Below are 24,559 nucleotides of genomic sequence, written 5' to 3'. Positions count from 1 at the left end.
CAGTTCAATAATGAAGAATATGCCTTCTAATTAAAGAAAGATTTATTCTGGGGTTAAACTGCATTAATGGGACATTTAAGGTCTGGGGTATATAGCAGCCCTGCATTCTAGAAATCTTGTTGATTTTTTAAATCTCTGTTATCTTCTGCATCTTCTACCCAGGGGAAAAAAAATCAATATAATTCTTCATTTAAAATGTTATTACTCACATATTTAAACTTTAAGCATCACCTATATGTTTTAGTAAATCAAGAATTGACTATGCTGTATGTACCCAATAAAAAAAAAGCAATACTTCTCGACATTCAACCAAATAAAACTCTCTAATTCAATTTTGCAAAGTAACTTTTTCCCTGGTTACACCAAAATAACAGCTTGAATTTTAAAGGATGTTTCTCAGTATATTATCTTGACAATTTTGAAGTACTTCATGATCAGAAATAGCTTATACCTTAAATTCACTATGCAAACCTAAAAGTTGTCAAGTAATTTTGGGAAAAAAACAAACAAAACAACAACAACAAAAAAGGAATATAAACTCTATAATTCTATAGTATAAGTCAAGCAAATCAAAGCAATTCTTTAATAAACAGAAAGATTTATTTGCTCTTATGCTAGATCTATTTTTTTTTCATGTGAAACCTCCTAATAGGAAACCTTTAAATGAAAAACGAGATTTTTTTCTTCACTAGCATTAAGCAGTAAAGGCAGTAAAATAAAAACCATAATAATATTCACAAACCCAATAACATACAGAACAGCTACAGAAAAAAATAGTGTTGCTCTAGAGAGCTATTGGCTTTTATGCATATATAAGCACAGGTGTTATGTAGGCTAATGAAAACCATAGTATTAGCATTTGTAATAACATTGTACAGTATGGTTACATTTCATATTTTAGGAAACAATACTAAATTGAGATACCTATAATAAAGCATCACAGATTTTGTGATCTATAATTGCATACCAAAATGGGCTGGAGTCTACTAACAAAAAGGACCACTTAAATACTCTACATGGCTTGACTTTTTTCTTTTTTTTTTAAGCAATATACAATGTTATAAGGTAACATAAAATCTACCAAATGCCATGCCAAAAAACATAGGGTTTTTTTGTTGTTTTTTATACACGAGTATTAAGCAATCATTTAACCACATGATTCATGTGGCTCATGAAGTTAAGAGATTGCTTAAGAATTTTGCTGGTGTGTTCATAAACACATTTTTAAGTGGGAAAAGTGGCCTCAACAACAGCAGTGCAGCAGGTAGAGGAACACGATTAGCATGAATATTGTATCCATCTCCACTATATATTTTGTTTTTCCTTTGTAGGTGAAAATATTAAGTCTTGCCCTGCTTTTTAATTTGTTTAAATATGACCTATATGCAGACAGAGTTAATTGAGACATGTTTTCTGTACTGACTCAAGGATATTTGTCCTACTGCCTCAAGCAAACCTACAGGATTTGCCTCAAGTTTCTGTGATGATTGCAACTAATGCTCTGTTTCTTCTCTCCCTCCACACCTTCCTCACAAAATGTCCATTCTATATCAGGCAGAGAAATCCAAGAAAATCCCCAGGAAGGCAGTAAAAGATCACAAAAGGAGACTTGGCAGCTGCCCATCCTGACCTATAGGCTCTGGTCTTATCCAACATATCTGGCTTTGGTAGGTTTTAGTATGGCAGTTTGCAACTCCTGAGCATTCTCACACAACCATTTACCTTTCCCTCCTCTTCTGGCTGGTGGGGGGCTGCCTGGCCCAGTGGACAGCACACCCCCACAACCAGTCTGTCTGTTGCGGTATTGCAGTTTCTATGAGACTCCTTGGTCCTCTTACTAAACCTTGAGACTCAAGGCTCAAAAACAAAGGAGGAGCCACAGTGTTACCCTGTTCTTGGGACAGCCTGCTGGGCATCCAGGTTTTTAGCTACCTCACTGTCAGCGATCCAACCACAGCTCCAGCAGAATGCAGACAACTGAACACTTTAACGTTCTTCTTCCTCCATCCCCCTTCATATATGATTCAATCTTCTACAACCAGTGCAAGCATTTTCAGGGTTACTGCTCTATAAGGTCAGTTTAATCTTGTTGATTTAACAGAGCATTTTCTTCATGTCTGCATATGCTAACTGTGGACTAAACTTGAATTTAAATCTTCATACATTACACTACTGAGGGTCTATCTGGGCCCTGAGACCAACAGAATTGTAACTTCTCCCTGCTGGTAGGGATTTGGCAGCCAATACTCAAGATTAACTCTGATATGCTGCAGTTATGTGCCCTTGAATCCAGCTGCTTAGAAAAGAAGTGTGAAAAAGATCCAGGAGGAGCTTCATTAAGGTTCCTCCCTTCTTCACACATAGCCGCATTTAAAGGTTGGCCCTCAACCTTGCCCTTTGTCCCAGCAGTACTGCAGGTATGCCTGTTTGGTCTTGTACATCACCTGCCAGCCTTGCTGATTTAGCTTCATTGTTTGACCTCAGGCCTGCCTCATTGCTACAGATATGTCTAGCAGTCACTGTGCTGTGGCTGACCTTGGTTGCTAGCCCTGTTCAGCTCTTTGTGTTCAGTAACTATACATCTTGTTGGTGGGTACACTGTCCTGCCTTCCTTGTGGTTTGTCACCATGGGATCACACCTCAACTTACCTTGTAGAGCGGCCTGCTGTTCCTGCAACCTGACAGGTGCAATTTAGCCATTTACATTGTTAGAAATTATATGTCCTATCTGTGTGCTTGTGAAAAAAGTGTGACTTGGGAGCTCTCAATCAAGCAGTCATCAGGAGTTATCTATCAAGTGGATGCTGTGTTTAAATCTGAGGCTACAAGAGGGAGGAGGCAAGATAAATCTGAGTGCAGGTTCACCCTCTGAAACAGCTTCTGACAGCTGACTCACAGCAGATGATTGCACCTCCCTGTCTGACTCAAAACTCTATCTACTGTTCCTTCTGTAAATAATAAGCCCTGAAAATATGATTTATCATAAGACTAGCAAGTAGGCAGTTGGAGAAATCTCGTTACTGAAGGGAAATATTGCTTCTAAATTATGACTCCATGCAAACCTGGTGTTAGGCTGTAAGCGTTACTACAACTCCTTTGGATAGGAGTAGCTCACAAAAATAAAGTGAGCCAAAATATTGAATTGAAAATTAGATAGCTGCTTACTGGAATGAGTAAACAAAAGATCTCACGGGCCTCACTTTCTTTTCTGCACTAAATGCAATGAGTTTTTTATGTCTTTATTATTTGGGCTCTGTGTCTCAGATTAGTTGAACAGTTTAGCTAATATTTGTGTTCTGAAAACTCATACACAGTCATACCACTTTACAAGAATATGGTTCTTCCATGGCTATTTAAGGGATTCTGCTGTAACTGGTATGATTCATTATGGCCTCAGATTAACAAATATTGAAATTAATACAGTAGATAGTGCCTACATAGTAGGTAATTGTCACTGTTAAATGGAAAGTTTTTTGCAACGTTTCTGACAGTGATAAATGTGTGGATCAACGTATTATATTTATTGCATCTAGACAAGTGATATGACAAGAATAAAAAGCAAGATAAAAACATATGTGAGATGATTCAGACCAAATGGGCAAGGTATTTCATGTTTTATGTAATTACCTAATATTAAATTTGCCATTAGATTTGGGTAGCTATTCTAGGCACAGCAACTACCATGGGGCGCAGCACCCAAACTCTGCCACATCGTGAGTGTTTAGGCCTCCTTTTCCTGTGTTCTAGCAGTGGAAAAGAAAAGTGAGGGCCATCACGCTCCCAGGCAGAGCAGATGTAGAAATTGTGCTCCTTCTGGAATGGGAAGTGGGTATGCAGGAAAGGATCCTACAGTACTTGGAAAAATGATGGGAGAGACAGAAAAAGGAAGGAACAGAGTGAAGTTGGTCTGAAGAGGTACTTTGTTGCTGCCCATTCATAGAACAGAATCACAGAATGGCTTGGGTTTGAAGGGACCTTAAAGACCACCCAGTTCTAACCCCTTGCCATGGGCAGGGACACCTCTCACTAGACTGGTTTGCCCAGGACTCCATCCAACCTGGCTTGAACACCTCCAGGGATGGGGCATCCACAGCCTCTCTGGGCAACCTATGCCAGTGCCTCACTACCCTCTGCATGAAGAATTTCCTCCTAACATCTAATCTAAATCTCCTCTCTTTTAGTTTAAGACTTCCCTTAGTTTAAGTTTCCCCTTGCCCTATCACTGTCTGCCCATGTGAAACGACTCTCTCAAAGCTGGTCTTCTTTCTTATTTAAGATGTTTGTTATTCTCAGTCACCTAGCTCCCCCTTTTCATCCTTTCCCTTTCTCCTTCTCTCCCTTCCTTTCCCCTACAAATCAAAAGGAAATGGGATTTTTTCTCATTTTCCCATTATGAAGGAAACTAACTTTAGCAAAGTCATTCTCATTTCTCTAAACTTTTGCATGCTAGCGATGGGGACTGAGTCACAGAATGTGTGTGTGTCAAACCCCACACCCAAAAGATAGCAAAGAACAGAATAAATTTTTAAAAGGCAGAACTGTGGGTTGATTAGCTTTGGTGGATGCTAGGAGAGCAACAAGTGCAGATCTAATTACTGGTAAATCCGTGAAGAAGAAGCCAACATAGAAAAAATAAGTACAAAAATAAAGAAAAAAAAAGAAATGAGGGCAGAGGCTGTATGCTCCCTGCAGTGATTGTTGTTACTTCAGAAACTTATCTTCCCATTGAGAAAATTACTGTTTATTCCAGAAATGCGTACACATTATATAATACTGCAGAATATAGTATTGACTCGATAATTTCTGTACTGTTTCCTTACAGCTTCCTTTTCATGTCAAAAAGACAGAACAAATAACTTTGTACTATTTGCAAAATTGATATCCAGAAATTATGAATACATACTCAAATGTATAGTGAAAGAATTCTAAGGTAGGAGTATAAAAAATGATTTGACTTGTATGTTTCTTAAAACTAATCCATAAGCTACTCAAAGTCTGCATATTGTTTACCTAGGTAGGTTTTATTTTTTTTGTCAATCTGCGTGGTGGTGTACTCCCCCTGGCAGCCCCCAACCTGACCCTTCACCCATAACTCTGCTTGGGCAATAACCATCAGTGGCAAGCGTGATGAATGCATCTGGTCTTGTTAGCCGAACCTGGCTCAAGGTGGATATGGAGCAGATAGACCCAAGGGCTAATTGAGCATGCACCAACCAAATATGGCTGGCATGCAAATATGACTAATTGTCAATCATCTTACCCCATACATAGAGGACAGCTCAGAGCCAGCTGAGCTCTCCTGTACTGCAGTCGGCAGCGTGCCATGATCTTCCCCTTGAGCAGGGATGCCTCTCAAGGTTACTCCTCAAGGCTGAGAGATTGCTTGCCTGTGACACATAGTAAGTGACTAATAGCTAGCTTGTCAAAACTTTGAAAGTAATTTGTTAAGCATGCTGAAACTTTATAATCTTAGCTAACTGATATAAAGGATTGATAGTGTACATAATCCTTTAGGCATAAACTGTTAAGTCTGGGGTTGGGATAGGACCTGGTTATATCTAGACTCCCTGGAATTTGGACAGCAAAAAGGACTCCATTATGAACCTCATGACTCAATGTGAGGGTCTCCCTGATGCTTTTATTCTGACCCTGTCCTCTATGCAGTAAATAGTCATGTGACCTCAACATCATGAATCTTGTTATGTTGCAATTACCATTAGAACTTTGTTCAATTGCTGTCTCATTCACAATTAAGCCCTGCTAAATCACTATTTTCATCAATAAATATGTTTCAGTTTCTCTTATTAATGAAGTGCATAATTCCATTTGTGACATACCTCCATTAATGTGATTTGTCTGAGGATGTTTCTTGAACCTGAATAATAGAATACATGAATATTTTATTGTTATTTCTTTCCTGTAAGACATCATAGAAAGGGATCAGTAGATCAAATTTTGCAGTGAAAATGATAGCAGTAAAGAAGATTAATTTCTATAGTTCTGTTTTTAATTATTCTATGAATTTAACAACTCAGGGTGCTGCTTCAAAAATGCATAGTCTGTCATAAATTATTTTTTTCTTATCAGAGGAAATATTAGATCAAATCTGAAAATAAAACAAAGGAATATTTTTTAGCTCTCAAATGAATCTTTCAAAGGTTTATCTTCTGTGTTCTACAGTAAGTAAACTTTTCCTCAACAAGCATGCAAATCATATTATTATTATTATTATTATGATTATTATTATGATTATTATGATTATTATTATTTAAACATCTTGTGTCAGATGCTATTTCAGGGTGAAGAAATTATTTTTGTTATTCTCTGTAACAGCTATAAAGGTTTGTGTTCACATTATTTTGTATACCATACCCCTGATAATATATATATATATATATATATATATATAAATGTAATGCCAATCATATCCGGTTTAAATGATCTTATTCATGAAACTGATCATAGAAAGAAAGAATATCCTGAGCTGGAAGGGAACCACAAGGATCATCACGTCCAACTCCTGGCTCCACCAAGTCCATGGGACTACCCAAAAATCAGACCACTGTCTGAGAGTGTTGTCCAAATGCTTCTTGAACTTTGGCAGCCTCAGTGTCATGACCACTGCCCTGGGGAGCCTGTCCCAGTGCCCGACCACCCTCTGGGTGCAGAACCTTCCCCTAACACCCAGCCTGACCCTCCCCTGTCCCAGCTCCATGCCGTTCCCTCGGGTCCTGTCGCTGTCCCCAGAGAGCAGAGCTCAGCGCCGGCCCCTCTGCTCCCCTCGTGAGGGAGCTGCAGGCCGCCATGAGGCCTCCCCTCAGCCTGCTCTGCTCTGGGCTGAACAAACCACGGGGCCTCAGCCGCTCCTCATACATCTTGCCCTCTAGACCCTTCACCATCTTTGTTGCCCTCCTTTGGACACTCTCTGGTAGTTTTATGTCCTTCTTACACTGCGCATACTAGAAAATATCTCCTATAAGAAATACTGCACTGCGTAAGCAGAAATAATCTGGCTTCATTATCATTTTGCTGTTAAGAGCTGTAACGTGAACATTGATGTGAACCACTGCTTTCACCACTATAAGACAAAATAGCTTCTTAATACATATAATGTTAGTTTGATTATCCAAATAAGCACCACAGCAAATCTGTATTTTCTTTCAGGCTATTAATTTAGTGAAAGTTGCTGTGTGGCTATTGAAGGTTTAACTTAAATGTTTAAATATAACTATTTGCTGAAGGGAATTATTTTGGAGAATGATGCTGATCTGAACAAGAACAGAAGTCTACTTTTATGCTCAAACAATCTCATCTAAAATTCACTTACAGTAATCAATACTTCTAATCAGCTGCTTAGAAATAATAAAGGGACCAAGAGTTATTCACAGAAAAAAATCCCCAATAACCTTTGAAGTTTGTGCACTTGGAAAAAAATATAAGGTCTTAACAAGTCACAAAATATGAAAGACAGAATTCTATTTTTCCAGATGAATAATTCATATAATGTGCGTTGTGTTTTTTTTTTTTAACTCTTCCTCCTTCTTCTCTTGTATTCTTTATGAAACTCTTTAAGACATACACAGATGAAGATGGGTTGATGATTAGCCTCTGTTGAAAAGGGTAGTAAAAGTATATGTACATATATTTCATAGCTGTTTTAGTGACCCTGATTAAACATGAAATAAACTTTGCAATTGCAGGCTTCAACAGAAATAATTCTTAAATTCCATGTCCAAATCCAAAAAAAAAATGATTCAGCAAGTATTCTAAAATATTTATTTCATCATTTTAATTGTGCAACACTTTCTACTCGTCCTAGATTCACTGCTTTGTCTCAACACTGTCAGCCAAACTTTGGATAATATTTATGTAATCCATTTGGCAATGATATAGACTTCAAAATTGTTTGCAACTTTAGAATTATTTACAGTTGGGCTGATTACATCATCATCATGGATTCCATCCATCATCTTTTTTTTTTTTTTTTTAAGCACACTACTGAAATCCTGCCCATGGGAAAACCGGTTTTCTACAATCTATACAAAGACTGTTCAGTGGATAGGATTGTCACTAGTGGGACCCACTGTGAAAGAAGATGCTCAATATTAGCAAATCTTACTGAATTTGCCTTAAACAAATTTGTTCCCTTTTATGTATGCTTCACAAGGCTTAATTCTATATCTGTTCCTTAAATCAATGTCAGGACCATGAGTGCAGCCCGTTCCCTGGAGGTTTGTTGCATATCTTCAAGTATTAGCATTGCTTTTTTTTTTCTTTCTTTCTTTTTTTTTTTCTGTAATGGGATATAGTAAATATAAACACACTGCTGCATTTTAATACTAGAATCCTTAAGTGCAGAAAATTAGAATAAATAAAAATATCTGTAATATAATTCATTCCAGCTGTTAATATAACAAAAATCCTAAAATTGCAATTATTTTGGTTATGTTTTGTTGTTTGGTTGGTTTGTTTGTTCTTTTGTAGTTCCTTGCAGTATCCTAAAATGTAACCAATGTTCCTGTTTGTTTATAAGGACTGTAAACAGGAGACTTCCTCACAGTGAATGGAAGTCTAGGCTTTAACTTAGTCATTATCAAAATATCTAGTAGAGCAAGAATCACGTCACTTCATCTATGTGCCACAAAATTAATTAACCTTGCAAATAACTGTGCCCTTCTTCATCTGCTTGAAACATCAACTGAATTGCCTCCTTCAAAATAGAAGCCAGTTAGCTGAGTTATTAAAATCACTTTAGAATCTTCAAATGAGGAAACCCCTGATGTGCTACGTGGCATTACCTGGCGGTTTTTGTTGTTGTTTCTGTTTTTTTTTTTTTTTTTTTTTTTTTTTTTTTTTTTTATCCCTAAGATCATTTAGAGGATGAAGTCTCCCTAAATTCCACATTCCCCTGAAACATAAAATAGCTAAGGCATGACTTCCTGATCTCTACCTTTCATCTTCAGAAGAGCTCACTGTGCAGTCTGAGGCCATTTTGGAGTATGACTTCTCCTATTCTGTCCTAGGCATCAGAGTCTCTTATTGTTTAACATCTCCTCTCTTACACCAGCCAATCCCGTTTGTCAAGCTTCTGTTAAGGTCAGGAGTTTGCCATATTTTTACACCTTCTTTCCTCATGCCCCATTACTATATTCCTGCAGACCTTTAAAGAATAAAGTGATGCTTTTTTTCCTCTGCTTTAAAAGGTCTGGCAGTTTGCTCATAAAAATTAAGAGAAGTTTCTGTGCAGTGTAACATCTACTAACATCTCTTAGCAGGGTCTTGGGCTCAAACCAAGATAGCAGGGAACTACATCAGTGGAAGACTTGTACCACGGATTTGCTTTTTCTTGTGATGTGATGCATTTATCAGTGAAGCTGATGTGGAAAATCTCGTATTTCTGAAAGAAGTTAAGGGAAGATGAAGAGACAGGTGTGCCAGCAGATCAGCATGACAGAACAGTCAGCAGTACAGGAAAAGGTGCCCTAGGCAGGTGACAACTGACACTGGTGCATTTTTGTTACATTACCTTTTCGTAAAAATAACACGTTCTTTCCAATTACCCCTTCACTGCCATTTTCCTTTAGGAAAGGTTGCAGGACAACTACATAAAAAAAATTTTTTTTTTGAATGGTTAAGCTGTTTTATTGCTTATTCAAACCATTTCCTTATAAACACGCTGTTTGAAAGTGGCATTGACCCCCCCTCAGGAGGAATGACTTGCCTGTTCCAGATCAGATTAAACCCTTTAAGAGAATAAGCATGTAGCAATTTGTCTGAGCAGCTCTTTGACCCATCTGCCTTCCCCAGTGTTGCTTCTGTTCCCCTGTGCATACAGATCTGACTGACAGATTTTTTTTTAATGCTGTACCTCCTGGGCTGTAAAGTTACCAGCATCTGCAATCACATGCACATTACAAATCCTGCCCCTTGCTTGCATTTTTCTTTCTCAATCTTTTATGTAGGATTTGCACCAACAAATTCTCGCACTTATTTATAAATAAAAGTATAATTTTGAAAGGATTTCAGAAAAGGAAATATTTCTGTGTATTTCACAACTAGTTTTTCACTTGTCAATTTTTGTAATCCCTGCACAAGGGCTTACAGCCAATTTGGCAGAAAATTTTTAGGAGAATGCTTAAATTCTTCAATTTAATTCTTCAAGTTCTTATTTTTATTTTATATGGGGAAAAATGGCTATAATTATATATATATAAGAATTGTTACTGTAGTAACCATCTTCTGTAACTGAGAAGCATAAAGCAAAAGGATGCAACAGAGACATTTTTTTCGCATGAACAGTGTAGAAAGTACAAAATTCACTAGGACATACGGAGAGATGTAGAAAATGACGGAAGAAAAAATATAAATCTCAACAATCCTGAATCTTTCCAACTCGTATTTCATTTTAGATGGGTAAAATAACAGATGAAGGGACGCTTCTTTTTTCAGAGCCTATGGTTTTCTCCAGTGAAAATAGGAGTATCAGACCTTACTGCACACAGAAAGGATGTATCTTCCAAATCGAATTTAGGACTGCTTATAGAGTTCTATGAGAAATATTGAGTTTTTCTTTTTCTTTAATGGATCAGTGCCCTTTGGCCTTTGCCAAAGTTGAGAGAAAAATAAAGACCAGACCTACACTGAGAGTGAAGCTGAAGAGAAGTAACCAAAAGAATCTGGAGGTGGAAAAAATTCTCCCTGGAGAATTTTTATTCAGTGGAAAGGCTGAAGTGTTTTGTCCAAGGCACTGCATAAGTTTAGTGCTGGGGTAAAACAGAACACACAGAACTTCAGCTGGAGCAGGGATTGATAAGGGCTGCCAAGGTCTTGCATTCAAATAGTAAAGGGCAAAAAACAACACAGCATGCATATGAAGCTTGAAATCCACTGTTAGTCTAATTAATTTTTTAACAATCTTATATTCCAAATTCTTTATTTAATACTGAAAAAAAAATATAAAAAGATCACATGTTAATAATGGAGCTAATTCTTATACATATCTTTCCTATATCTCCCTCTTTTCTTTGTTGTTTATCCTATCCATCCACTGTCCCTCTGGGTCCAAAGACTGACAGTTTCAATCTTTCTCAAGAAGACATGGGGTTAGGAGGGAAGTAGCAGTTTTCTACTTATTCTTTTGTGTTGCAGCCGTCATAAATCATATTCAAAATGAATGCTGCTGTCTTTCATTTTTGGTAGAGAAAAAAAAAAAAGAAGAAAAGGAATCAGACAGTTTTAATATACTATCTCAGACTTTTTTCCCACTACATTAATATAATTCATCAAAATGTGGAGACATCAGGATCCTCTTAACTTTCCCATTTAGATTATCACTGCAATATCTGCTCCAAAGATCATACACTATACAGACACACTATAAAGACAAGACTAGCATTATAACTTCGTGTAGATGTAAGGAAGAGATTCAACCTCACACTTGAAAAGAAGGCAATTTGTCTTTGCAAAACCATCGCTCAGGAGAGAAGTAATTGGAAGCTCAAATATATGAGCTTTTTTTTTATATCCACATATAAATGCATAATTCCTAATTTCCTTATTTCCCTATGTCCACTGTGAGACCTAGTATGTAATAGTTCATGTGGGAAGAGATTTCTGAGAAATATCATTTCATTTTGATAAGTGGAGCTCTTTGTCTTATGTAGAATGGTATTTAGTGGAGAACATGCAAAATAAAAAATATTTGACTGATTCCAGTCTTAAGAATAATGTTAATTTTCATGGTCGAAGATATACTAATAGCATTTACATTCCTAATGCATATCCTTTCATGTGCAAGTTTAGTATTTCCTAGGGACTTCTGGAAAAGAAACTTTAGCATATGAGAGCTGAAAGTGTACCTATTTTCAGATTTTCCTATCTAGTCAAGGAGAGGGCACATACCCCTGTATACATCGAGTGATGTCATACACCCCAATACGAAATGTACCCCAGTACCAAACAACAAACCTTTGACCCTCAGTAAGAGGCCAAAAACAACAATTAGAGGATATCTGAGGAAAACAGGAAACGCTTCAAAAGCAGTATTATTGTATTATAGTACATTTATATTATTGTATTATACTACATGTAATTATAGTATTATCTGGCTGCAACTAGAAAGACTTTGAAGACATAGTAGTGAAACTGCACTTTCTGTTCCATAAAGACAGATAGAGAACACAATTTCTGGAACTGTATGGAAATGCTTATCAAGTAACACTTCGGAATGGGAAAAGCAGATCTCAGTTACAGAAGGATGTATCTACCTATCTTTCTTATTTTTATTCCAGAAAGATAAAAGTTCTGGGTACAATAAAAGTTCATAGGATTAAAATTTAGCCACCTCTTGTTCCACTATATGATTGCAAATCATCTTTATAAGTAGTTTGTTGAAGAGAACATAGGCAAGAACTAGTACAGAAATAACAAGAAAATCCCAGGGGCTAGCTAATAACGTGCTTAAAAATAGAAAGAACAATCACAAAACCTTGAGAACAAATAAAGATGCACAACAAACAAGTAAAACTGAATTTAAATGCTGAATTAAAAATAAAATAAATTATGTTCCCATGCTCCAATCTGCTTTTCTCAACAGAAGTGATCTGTTGTAATGATTCTGCTTTCAGTAGCATGCAAGATTACATAAAATTTAAAAATGCATGCTTTCTCTTTTTGTTTCTTCCCTTTCCCCTTTTCCCTTACTATTCTCTATACCTAAAATCAACTGATATTTTTATTTCAACGTGTTTTAGGGGTTTTGCTTTCTCTTCCGTTTTTGGCCGGTGAGTCAGTTCTCATCCTTTTTGTCTTCACATTTTTAATCAGTAAAATCTCTTACAATTGCACTCCTACAATTCTCTTTCAACAGAGAATTCCGCTCTCCAGCGTCTCGTCCTGTGTAATTATTGTGTCCCTTACTGTATGGCTCAGTTGCCTTTCTGTCTTGTGATGGCTGCTGCACCTCAAGACAGGCAGAAGCTTATGGTAGAAACAAGTGAACATTCATAGCTGAAGGGAATATTTTGCACGTAGAGTGAGGCAATCAAGAGGAAGATATCCATGAAACAGGAAGACAGTAGCCCTAACTGTAAATTGGGACACTCATTAGGGAAGAGGATTTGCTTAGCAGGCCCCAAGGTTGACAGAAAACAGATTTATTTTTTTTTTCATAAGAAACCAGAGACCACTGGGAGAAGTTTGCTCAGCTGAACGCTTGGATTACAGGCCTGTAAAGAAATATGTTTCCTAGTGACACTGGAGGTTGTTTGCATTCAAACCTGTTAATTTGTTCTGTCTAACCCAGGTATTCAGAGATTTTTTTTTTAATTTTTTACTTAAAAGAGTGATTTTGTTCAGCTCAGTTCTTTGTATTCTGTAGAAAGGCAACTTTCAAGGCAGATGCATTTTGCTTTCTCTGAGGCCTTCCTCACTTCCTGGAAAACTGGGGGAGTTTTACCTCCATGCTCCAGCCAGCTCAGGGCCCCGTTACAAAAGACTTGATAAACAAGCAGATAGTAAAGGCAGATATTTCCAGGAATGTATGCTGTGCATGAAGTACTTAACTTTTCCTAAATTAACTGTATTTAACACATTGTTTACATGTTTTTCTTCCTTTTTGGGGCACTCTTCTCTCAGCATGATTGGGTACACAGTAAATCTATTATTTGGCAGTAGAAAGGAATTACTTCTGTGCAGTGCATGCTTACCATGGGAGTACAAATGCTCCTTTTGACTGAAAATATGTTTTCATGCTTCAAAGGTATATTTGCTTTTAATAGAAATCTGATAACTGCTGTATGAAGTCATTCTCCCACACGCTTTCTGCAACTGTTAAAATAATTATCGTACCAGCCCTGTTCAAAACTCTGATTGCTGGCTATCATGGCCCCAGAGAGCTGCAAAGTACTTTTTGTCTTCAACCAGAGAAATTTGCTTTTATTCATGTAGGGAAAACCCACCATGCAAATTCTCAAAACCCTTTCATACAATTATTTTTAGGGAAAGAAGCAGCATGTGTAGATATTTGAGGATTTGCAGCAAATGAGGACAAGTTATCAGAGACTTTCACCCTGAGCCATGGGTTGCTTGGTGAGTGAGATGGTGGCCTAAACTAAAGTTAATCTTGTGTCACAAATTCAAACATGGGAATATGTTTCTAATCCCTGATGTCAAACAACTGCCATGGAGAAGATGTGATCCAATTCTTATCTGTAGAAGGCTGGGACAACTGGTTGTATCAGGTTCCTTTCCCATCCTCGCCTCATTTGTTGACATACAACAAATGTACAGCTACACGTTTACTTCTCTTTGTGAATAGAGTTGGTGAACTTTTATACAAACTTCTGTTCAGTCAACTCGGGGCTAAAAATTTAGGAAGAGTTATGGCTTCAATTTCACATTCTTTAGAGGTCTGAAAAGTAAAGTATCTGCTTCAGGTGATTTTCTGGACTTATATGGGATAATAAGTAGAAGCCCTGTATTTGTTAGCAATTAGTAGAGCCAAAAGATGGAGGAGCTGCTGATAAGTAGTGTCTAGGAGCTTGCTGATTTTTTCAATTTAAGTCCCAAGGAAGTTCATTAAAAAGCATGAAGGATATTAGAATTTTAAACCTTGGCTGAAAACCAGTAAACTCTAATTAATGAGCACTGTGAGATCTGATACAGTGTTTGGAGTGCTAGCAGCCGTCTGAGCTTGAAGAGAATGGGAAGTTATTGAACCACATTTGTTTTTAATATAAATTAAAGTAGGTAGCCTTCAGGAGAGAGGAGGTAGCAGTTCAGTTTTACATCTGTTTGTGATCACCTATTCCTCCCTTACAGAAAATCACAATAATACGCTTTCTATCACAGGTATAGAGCTGAATAACAGGCTGTGTTAATTATGGAGGCTGACAATATGTGCTAATATCTACTTTTTGTTTCACATTGTAACTTGTGTAACTTTCCACAACCAAACTGCATACAAAATGATTTGCAAGGAATAACGTTCTGAAAGGTCACCTAGCTAAAGTTAATTATATTAAACAATCAGAAGACAAACACTTACCTTACCCAAAATTACTTGCCTTACCCAAATTTATATTCTGCAAGACACAAGCTAATCCACTGAGACAAATATTTTTTTCTCACAAATTTAAAATAATTTGCACATCTTCACTCTCAAAAAATAATAATAATAAAAAAAAGAGAATCCACTACTCTTGGGAGAAAAAGATGAGAACAATTTACCTCATTATTTTTGAAGGGTAACCCTTATAGATCTCATTGTCATAAAATCTTTAAATCATTCTGTAGAAGAAACAAAAGGACTCCTCATCAAACTGAATACTTTAATAGCATACAGTTAAAAAAACATCATTCATTATATTATTTTCATTCAGAAAAAATAATGCTAAATTATTTATGTAAAATGTTAAAAGTAAAAAAGTAAAAAGAATGTAAATGATCTGGTGATAAAGTGGTGGTGATCAATTCATCACATTATGAATATAAAATTAAGACCTGTAATTAACTGCAGATAAAGTGACTCAACCTGTGAGGCAGATGACAACACCACAAGCAGAATTCAAGAAAGAAAATATAGCTAAGTCCTTATGGAGCCTGTGTTAGTAACTTTGGTCCCCTATCTTAGGTATTTGTATAACTCAGGAGCAGCCAAACAGAAATAGTTATACTGATGTCAATGGGATTAGAGTGTGCCCCCAGAAAACTTAATGCAGACAAGTGAATCCCAACACGACTCGCCTGCAGTGCTGCATGTTGGCTAATGCTCTTTCTCCTTGCTGAGTCAAGTTTAATTACTACCTTACATTTTGACTCAAAAAGACGGCTTTTGTTTCAGCCCTTCTTTAGCACAACACTTAAATTTTGCTATAGAAAAACCTTTGGGATATTTGAGAACAAAACTGTAGAAAGTCTAAATAGAATTATAATTATATTGAATTGTATTTTATGCCAATATTCACCCTAGAGGTTGGTAAATTTGCTTAGTTTTCTTCTCTTTATTAAGATGAGATACGTGGAAGTAGGAGAAGTTCTGCTTTTGCATATATTATTTTCCATTCTCTTTAACATGTGAACACTCACCAATTATCATCTGAAGAGATTAATGTCTTTGCCATTGTTTAGGAATCATTTATCTAGAAAAAAAAATGTTAATTTAGATTTTTTTGATGTCTTCTAGTCCTTGAAAGTCCAGGAAGACTATGTCTATAGAATAACTACATGCTTCAGCATATAGTATTTACATAAAAGGTTAACTTTTGAAAGAAAGCTGTACTTTTCTGCATACAACCATCCTGTAGATTCCATAAAAACAATGGTCTCTGCAAATAGAATTTTGGATTCACTCTGTAACACAAAGTCATGTTCAGTGGAAATTGAGATATAGAAAGCAAGGAGTCTTGTCACACTACACTCATATACCAACAAATAAAATACAGAGAGAGAAAGAGACCTTGATACAGAATTAGAAACCCATATCTTTCCTCTCTCAAATCAATATCCCACCACTACACTAGACGTGTTTTTATGTTTGCTCTCTCTAATTCACAGCTGTAACAAGAGAAAGATCTTAGGAAAGCCAGCCCTAAACTTCCATAGCATAGGTACGGGGCCAAATTCAGAACAGTTGGATAGAAAGACATGAGGAGAGTTACCCCCAGTAGGTGCATTCTACAAAAAGCAATAATTATAGACCCATAAATGGAAAACATATATTAGAACAATCCTTTCTGATACAAAAGAGACATGTTCAGATCATGAGAGGGCTCAGACAAAACCTGGACACTGATCTGCTTGCCCCTTACTAAACTGAGGTGCTTTGGGGCAAATACAAAAGCAGGATTAAAAGAAGGTGTGGAATTTTTTATAACAAGTAAACGTAGCCACCAGTGTTTGAGGTCTGCACTGATAACTGAAGATTACCAAACACCCACATTTTTAGGATAATAGCAACACTTACATATCAAGTAACTGAAACTTATTTCTCAGCTCAGTTTCACAACAGCCAGAACATAGATTACCTTTACAAAAAAGGAGGAAGCCAGACTCATGTTTTGTTATTGTTGTTGTTGTTTGTTTGTTTGTTTTTAACAAGAAGCAGCTCTTATTGTCAGGTGCTTTATTGCAGGAGATCAATGAGGAATATTTCAAATGGGAATAAAGCCCCTTTTGGTCTAAAATAGAACATCTGGCTACTATGGTGCCAGATTCAATCCCAGCTGCTTTAATTAGTGGAAGTAGATGAAGCTGTGTACTTTGAGGTGCTAAACCTCATTACTGCTGCCTAAGGGGCGCTAATGGTCATCATTATCTGTGAGTGGTGGAAATTACAATTGATCTTAAAAATAGAGAACTTTAGTTGGACAATTTTAGGAATTTCCATTGTACAGAATTATTGTCATCCTACAGTAACACTGTTAGATGGTTTGCACTGGCACAGAACTGCTATGCACTTATCTCAGGACATTAAAAAAAAAAAAAGTAAAATAAAATACAGTTGGAACCAAAAGCTTTATGATCTGGCTGGGCAGCCAAAGGTGAACAAGATAAAGAGACTTCTTCCAGGGTGGAAAAAAGAGAAAAGAGCAATGTCTGTGGCGTCTGACATCCTAAATACCACAAGTTACTGCACTTCATCAAAATGCCTATCTCTTCAGCCCACTGCTTTAGAAGCGAGAACGAAAAGGCCTAGTTTAAACTCTGCACAACAGGGTAGGCTGGCCAAGTACAGTCAGTTGGAAGCTGGGAAATAAACATAAGAAATCAGACAGATGTAACTGAACGTTAAGGCCGGATTGCCACATAAGCTCATAAGCAGAAAGCAATGACAAATGAAATACTAGGAAGCGATTAGTATGACTGGTCAGATGCACCAGACTCGTGTTTACTAGGCTACGTAGGAATGATTCTGTTCTGCAGATTTCCAGTAACCACAAGAAAAGAAAAAGAAGAGCAGGGGAACAGAGAGAGTTGTACATTGCAGAACAGTTCTGAGCATGCTCTCTTTTCAGAGAAAATTTTCTCTTCCTGAATGATTTATTAATTAATTGAAATTATAATGGGTCTAGCTGGGTAAAATATTACTTTTTTCTCCCCTACCCTACGGACTGATGACCCCAAAAAGTTCAAAAAGAGAAGCGCAAAGCCTCATTTAACAGTACATTAAATGACTTATTTTCAGAAGCCCACAGACAGATATTGATGCTTTGTTCACAGTGAACTCCATAGCTAGGAAAACAATATCCCCAGCAGTCACCAAGGGTTTATTTGCATCTTGCTTAATATATTTATCTTTTGAATTCAGCTTTTATTGTTTTTATCCTCAGAAAATATAGATCTGTGCAGAGATTTTATTTTTATTTTTATTTTTACTTTTTTTTTAAGATAGTAATGATCAGAAACATATTACTATTACTCTGTCAATAAAATTGCTTTCAGGAAACCAAGGCTCACATAGCAACTACATAATACTCACTCTCAGCATTGGAGAGGAAGGAGGATTTGAATGTCACAAACTTGCTTTGCATTCTCAAAGGTGATTTCTCCCATCTGGAACGAGCAGAGAAATAAAAGAGAAAGTTTATTCTGCTACTGTCGGGCTAGAGAATAAACTAAGCTGGTATTCCATCTCAATCTGACATATTTTTCAGGCACTTAAATTGCTCTCAGAAGTTCAGACAATACCAGAAAACAAGTAAACAAAGAAATACTCTTCTCAGAACTCCACTGAATTCTCATTGATTTATTAAATAATGAAACAGGCACTGGCTCAAGCATATTGCAAGCATTTGTCTTTCTATGAGTCTATAAAAACAATGCAAACAAACCAAACATAATCCTGAGTATTCTTTACAATCAATCATATATACTCAACCTGTCTCCAGCTGCCAGGGATTCTGTATGGATCTGGTATTCACACAGAGAGAATCATCTCAGTCTAAATTCTCATTCCTTTTGGATATAACATATACCTTTGAAGCTGGGGAACAATTTCTTGCCAAAACAAAATCTGAGTGGCATTTTATAGAGCACCTATGAGCTTCAAACAGTCAAAAAGATGAAGATGCTTTCCTACAACCATAATGGGTTCTTCTTGCATTCTGTCCTCTCTCATCTGCACCCCCTGCAAATCAATGCTGCTCCAAAAGCCAACCTGCTCTTCCTATTTCTCTGAAGAGTGTGTATACTGCTGCTGAAATTAAAAAGTAAAAAAAAAAAAAAGTAAAAAAGAAAAAAAAAGAAAAAAGAAAGAAAAAAAAAAAGAAAAAAGAGTGAGCAAGTAAGTAACTAACTAACCAAAACCAGTGCGATTCCTGTGGGAGAGAAGTCTTAAAAAACATCTCCCTGAGTCTTCAGGATATGTATACTTTCACACAGACCACAATGAGTGGAAAGGAGACACTGTTGTTTTTTTGTTTGTTTGTCTGTAGAATGATGTCGCTCTTCCCTGAAGGAGTCATGGAGAGCTAGGCACCAATTTTCTACTGCATAGCTTTAATCTGCTTTTGGCTCTCACTTCCAACCAGTTTGGCAGCAATGTATCATCTGAGCATGGTATACACTACCATGTAGTTACCACCTTATAATTAAATAACTGTTCAAAATTGTTTATTCTTTTGTCTTTGCATTGTTTGTAACAGAATCCACAGCACTGAACTAGGTCATTTGCCATAGTTGTTAGAGTTAACGGGACAAAGATCTAGTGCATCTGAAGTTGGAAATAAGGCTAAGAATACATCACCACAGGCTCATCTTTCTGCTCCCTTCCCGTCTTTCTGGCTCCTGACTACTGCTGCTACTGGTGACTTTGCAACTCTTTAGTTTTACCAGATAGAAGCTGTATAGGTAAAATGCTTGCAAGCAGCTAAACTTGCTGAGGATTAATGTATCCATCACAATATTGACAGACAGTCAAGACTATTTTTCCTCTTCATCAGTAAACCTTAAACAATATTATTCTCTCACCAATCAACAGTACAGTCTGATAGGGTTTGATCAGCCTGAGCTCTGTCTTGAACAGTCAAACAGAAGCAGACACCAGTATTTAAATTAAAAAGAAATCAATACTTAGATTCATTTTTGATCATGGCTAAACAAGTTTCCTCAATCACAGGAAATCCCACTGGCTTTTTGCATCTCCTACAGCAAAACAAGGGAAAAAAGCAATGTGGGCATATTAAAGGTCAGAGTCACTTACATCCTAAGGCATGTAATTCCTGCCTTTAGGAACCAAAAGGTGCACAATCCATTGGACCTGATGAGATGCATCCACGAGTCCCGAGGAAATTGGTGGATGTAGTTGCCAAGCCACTATCCATCCTATCTGAGAAGTTGTGGCAGTCCAGTGAAGTTCTAAATGGAAAAGGCTGTTCATCGGTGTGCATGAGTTTTCCTGTGTAAAACCTATCAGACAAGAGTCAGAGCAGTTATTAATCAGTTATTAATCAGCAGTTATTAATAGAAGTTATTAATCACTTGAACTTTCATGTTTTACTGCTGGTTTATAGTAGCTGAAGATGTGTTTTATCCACTTTCATACTCTATTTACATATAAATAACAGTGCATATATGTTATCCATTCCACAGAGCCTATCAAAGTGTCTGAGTCTTCCATTGACTTAGAAAAAACAGACAAACAAACAAACAAAACCAACCTTCAAACAGAGATGGTAACAGTGTGCTGGACTTCTGCAAAATAGTTTTAGACAGTAGAAGGGTATATTCAGAAAGAGAAGAAAAACTGAGTGTTAAGAATACAAAATTTGACTTTGATCTGTTTCATATCAAAGAGCACACAGATTTTAATTAGATCCCATGCTCAAAATTCTTATTGCACTGCCAGACAGAAGTGGAAACATTTAATGTTACCAGGGAGAAGCCTGGGAATTTCCACACTGGTAGAAAAGCATTGATTACAGTAAGTAATCAAGTAGTGCAACATGGTTAACTATATGAAAAACTTGTCATATACTTAGTGTTCATGCCTTAACTGGATTGAGAGAATCACAGAATGAATTCTTACTCACTGACAAAACAAGTCATGGCATCACTCTTAATAGTTAGGCTAAAAATGTTGTTAGTACAGAGGAGCAAATATATGCAATTTAGTAATTCCTAAATTAACTGCTTCAAAGTTCACACTTATTTCCTTCATTTATCAGTCCACTTTTGTGCTGTGAAACAGGCTCTGATTATTGAAAGTGGCAGCTGGACTACAACAGCAATTTATGAAGCAGACATTTAAAATATCAACTCTGATTAGATAAATTATTGCTGTTATGTACAGTTCAGACATCTATCAGGCTGTCAGTGTTTGCATTCAGTCATAGTTCATGCATAAAATTCACACTGGATGTGACTGCTGAGTGACAGAGAAATATTAACATCTATACATTACACAGCAAATGAATAAATAGCATTTTAGGTGATTCAGTGAATCATTAATAGTAAAAAGTGATTTTCTTAATGCTTTCATTTTAATTTTGGATCCATATTGGGCATACGTCATTTGAAATAAACATTTCCTCATGAAGAGAATAATTAAGAAGTAAAAATAGGTCTGTGTTTATGGCAGAGAGAATATTTTAATTATGAATCCCAAAATATGGCAAAAGCATTTGGCTGGTAGTCTCAGCAGTGTTTAATTAAAAACAATAACGTGTCTTAAATGGATGGCTAAATAGAAGTTGTTTAAACTGCAAAGCTGAATTGCTTAAAAATATACATGAATATTCCTACATTAAACTATTGTCTGATTTCTTGTTTCCCATATCAAATACTCCTTAGAAAGCACAATGTGTACACTTCAAGTGTGTGGTTATTAGAACAAGGAGATAGAATTTCAGCAACGTTCAAATTTAACCTTTTTTTCTCATTTGGAAGAAGAAAATGGTAGCAATTTGAATTCCCTGAAGTTCTTTAAAATTCAGCAGGCAAGAAAAATCAGCCCTGACACTGAGTGGCATCATGTCCCTTGGCAGTCAATGCTTGTGCCATTCGACTCTCCATTCTTGGTACTGTTTTGACATAACAATACCAGTCTTGTCTGTATCATCCTCCATGTAGTGTAAAGTACAGATTTATTTGATTTTCAGAATCTACTAAGCTGTTAAAGTATCAGCTGCATAAATATGCGTAGATATGCTGCCTTCACAAATGGTAAACAACTTAATAAAGAGGTAAGCAAATTAAAAATGCTAATTTTGGTAAGATTCATGGATTCACGTATTGAAAAGTAAAAAAAAAAAAAAAAATTCTTAGACATAAGAAGATAACATTTTCCCCTTTAAAAATTTCCATAAAATAGAAGTTTAAAATAAGGGAAATACTTCATCTTTAAAAAACAGGAAAAAAAAAAATCATATTTCCAGTCACTTCTCCCCCATCTTGTATCTCCCAGTCATTGGGATGTCTCAATACAAATAAACCTCAAAATAGCAAAATGGTAATTGCTGGTATCATGTTATAATCCAGACCCACAATTCCTCAGTAACGCAAAGAAGAGATCCAAAATGAAATCTAAAATAATGCCAGTCACAGCTGATTTCAACTAGAAAGAGACTCTGAAAAAACAGCATCCTGAAGACAAAATTTGTAGTGTGCTCTTCCGTGACCTGAATTTGACAGATTGTGACAAATTGTCATCATAAATCCTTGCAAAATGAAATATAAAATTCTAAATAGGACCAGATGTTGTTTATGAGACTGAATAAAGAAAGGATAACTAGAAAGTGGTTTTGGTGACAGAATGTCCATTTGCCTAACAGCCAAGCACTTCACTTTGCACTGGGTGTGAAGCAATTCCATGTCCCAGCTCCATCAAAAATGAATAAGGAATGCTCACTTTGCTTTTTGTCATGTGCAAAATTAAAACTGAGATAGGTCATAAACCTATCTGAAAAAATACATAAATAAATAAATAAGCAATTAACACAACATTACAGTGATTTGTAAAGGTTTGGCTATTAGAGACAAACACAGTAACCTACCCACCGGGACTCGAGTAAAGAAAACTGTAAACAATAAATAATGTTCTCTTCCCTTCAGAATAGAAGTTGGTAAAACCTATGAAAAGTTTAGGGTTTTAAAAAGGTTGTAATGATGAAGTAAATAACTTAAAAACATGATAATTTTTTAAAGTTTTCTTTCAGTTACATTATGTATTTTGTGTCTTCGCCACATACATCAGTTGTGTTTTTCAAATCAGAATTTTTGCTCTTGCCTTCTCCCTGTGAAGATCCTCACCATTAATTTGCCTCCCAGGACTCAAAATGTAAGGAAAAATAGTAACCAGCACCAGGCTCCTAACAAAGCCAGGGTAGATGTGACATAGAAGCTTGAGCCCAATTTCCAAACAATCATTTAGTTTGGGCTAGAGCTCAGAACAGTCCCTCCAGATGCCAGAAAACTGGATTTACAGTTTCATCTCTGAATAATACACCAACATACATGCCCTACTGGCAGACAACGTGAGGCTGGGCAGGCTGTAACAGAAAGATGGTAAAATGGGAGCTCTGGTTTGAAACACCTGTCTGCTTTAATTCACGTAGGATATTGTAGCAGAAACAAGGCTTGGGTTTTGAAAAATCAAAGACAGAAAATTACAGTCTGTTAAAGTACCGCAGAAGCTCAAGATTTTTTTTTCTCACATTTCTCTATGGTTTGTTTCTTTTTTAAAGTAATTTCACTTAGAAACTAAAGCAAGACACAAATCATTCTTATTCTTTTACTTTTGGAGAAAAGCTTGAAAATGTGAAGTCTGATGGCTCTAAACCAGAAAGCAAAGACAATATATCCTTTGAAGTTCATGGTATTTTTAAAGACCTGAGTCATGATTTTTGAGTGCTTGAAATTGACAGTAATTTATTGAGTTCAGCATAAGAATAAGAAAACAGTACTTTTTTCAGAAACAATTGTTTCACTGTTATCACATACACTTTTAAAAGTATAATATGTGATGGGTAGTCTTGTATTCTCTGTTTTTGTTTTTTGTTTGTTTGTTTTCATATCAAAGAGTTTTTTCTCTCAGAAACATGTCAAAACTTTTAATCAAATTCCGGTCTGAAGAAGTAAGGGTATCAGGTTGTTTGTTGTATTTGAAATTTTGACAATCTGCATACCAAATAAAAGTACTGTTATTCACTGAGTGCTGCAATACCATCACAGCTTTGGACAAGGCTGAGCAGAGTCTCTGCCTCTTTTCAAGCCAAGCTCATTTCCCCCAGTTGTCTCTATCTCGAGGGTAAGAAGGAACTTCCCTGTCCTCAGGGGACCTCACTCCATGGCAGATGCTGATATGCAAGGTGACTCTGGGATCTGCTCTTTTTCCCCAGCTCCTCTGGGAGTGGATCACCCTCACCAGCACTCAACAAGACCACCAGTGATCCTGCTGCATTTCACTGGGAGAGGACTGCCACCAGCAGTGGGTAGGTGGGAGAGGAGGAAGTGAACTAGGGTTTGCTTTGAACATCTCATCTTCCACAGTTTTACAGAAAACTCCAAAAATGGTATACTCATCCTCAATCCAAGGAAAAGATATAGGGACACAGTGTGTTGC

The 24,559-nt window shown here is 36.6% G+C and overlaps 1 protein-coding gene across 1 annotated transcript in view; it reads right to left on the bottom strand.

Moving 5' to 3' along the window:
• LOC106035178 (cytochrome P450 4V2-like) overlaps positions 1–24,559 on the bottom strand; it is a 168,791-nt gene that overhangs the window by 14,127 nt on the left and 130,105 nt on the right. The window contains exons 29-30 of the mRNA XM_066996261.1: positions 20,201–20,406; positions 18,479–18,552 (exon numbers count right to left, since the gene is read on the bottom strand). The gene's annotated coding sequence lies outside the window, so the exon portion shown is untranslated. The remainder of the gene's footprint in view (positions 1–18,478; positions 18,553–20,200; positions 20,407–24,559) is intronic.

This window comes from Anser cygnoides, chromosome 4 (genome assembly GCF_040182565.1).
Source record: "Anser cygnoides isolate HZ-2024a breed goose chromosome 4, Taihu_goose_T2T_genome, whole genome shotgun sequence".
Taxonomy (NCBI): Eukaryota; Metazoa; Chordata; class Aves; order Anseriformes; family Anatidae; genus Anser; species Anser cygnoides.
Note: the sequence above shows the minus strand (reverse complement) of the source record. Positions and strands in the feature narration are given on the sequence as shown.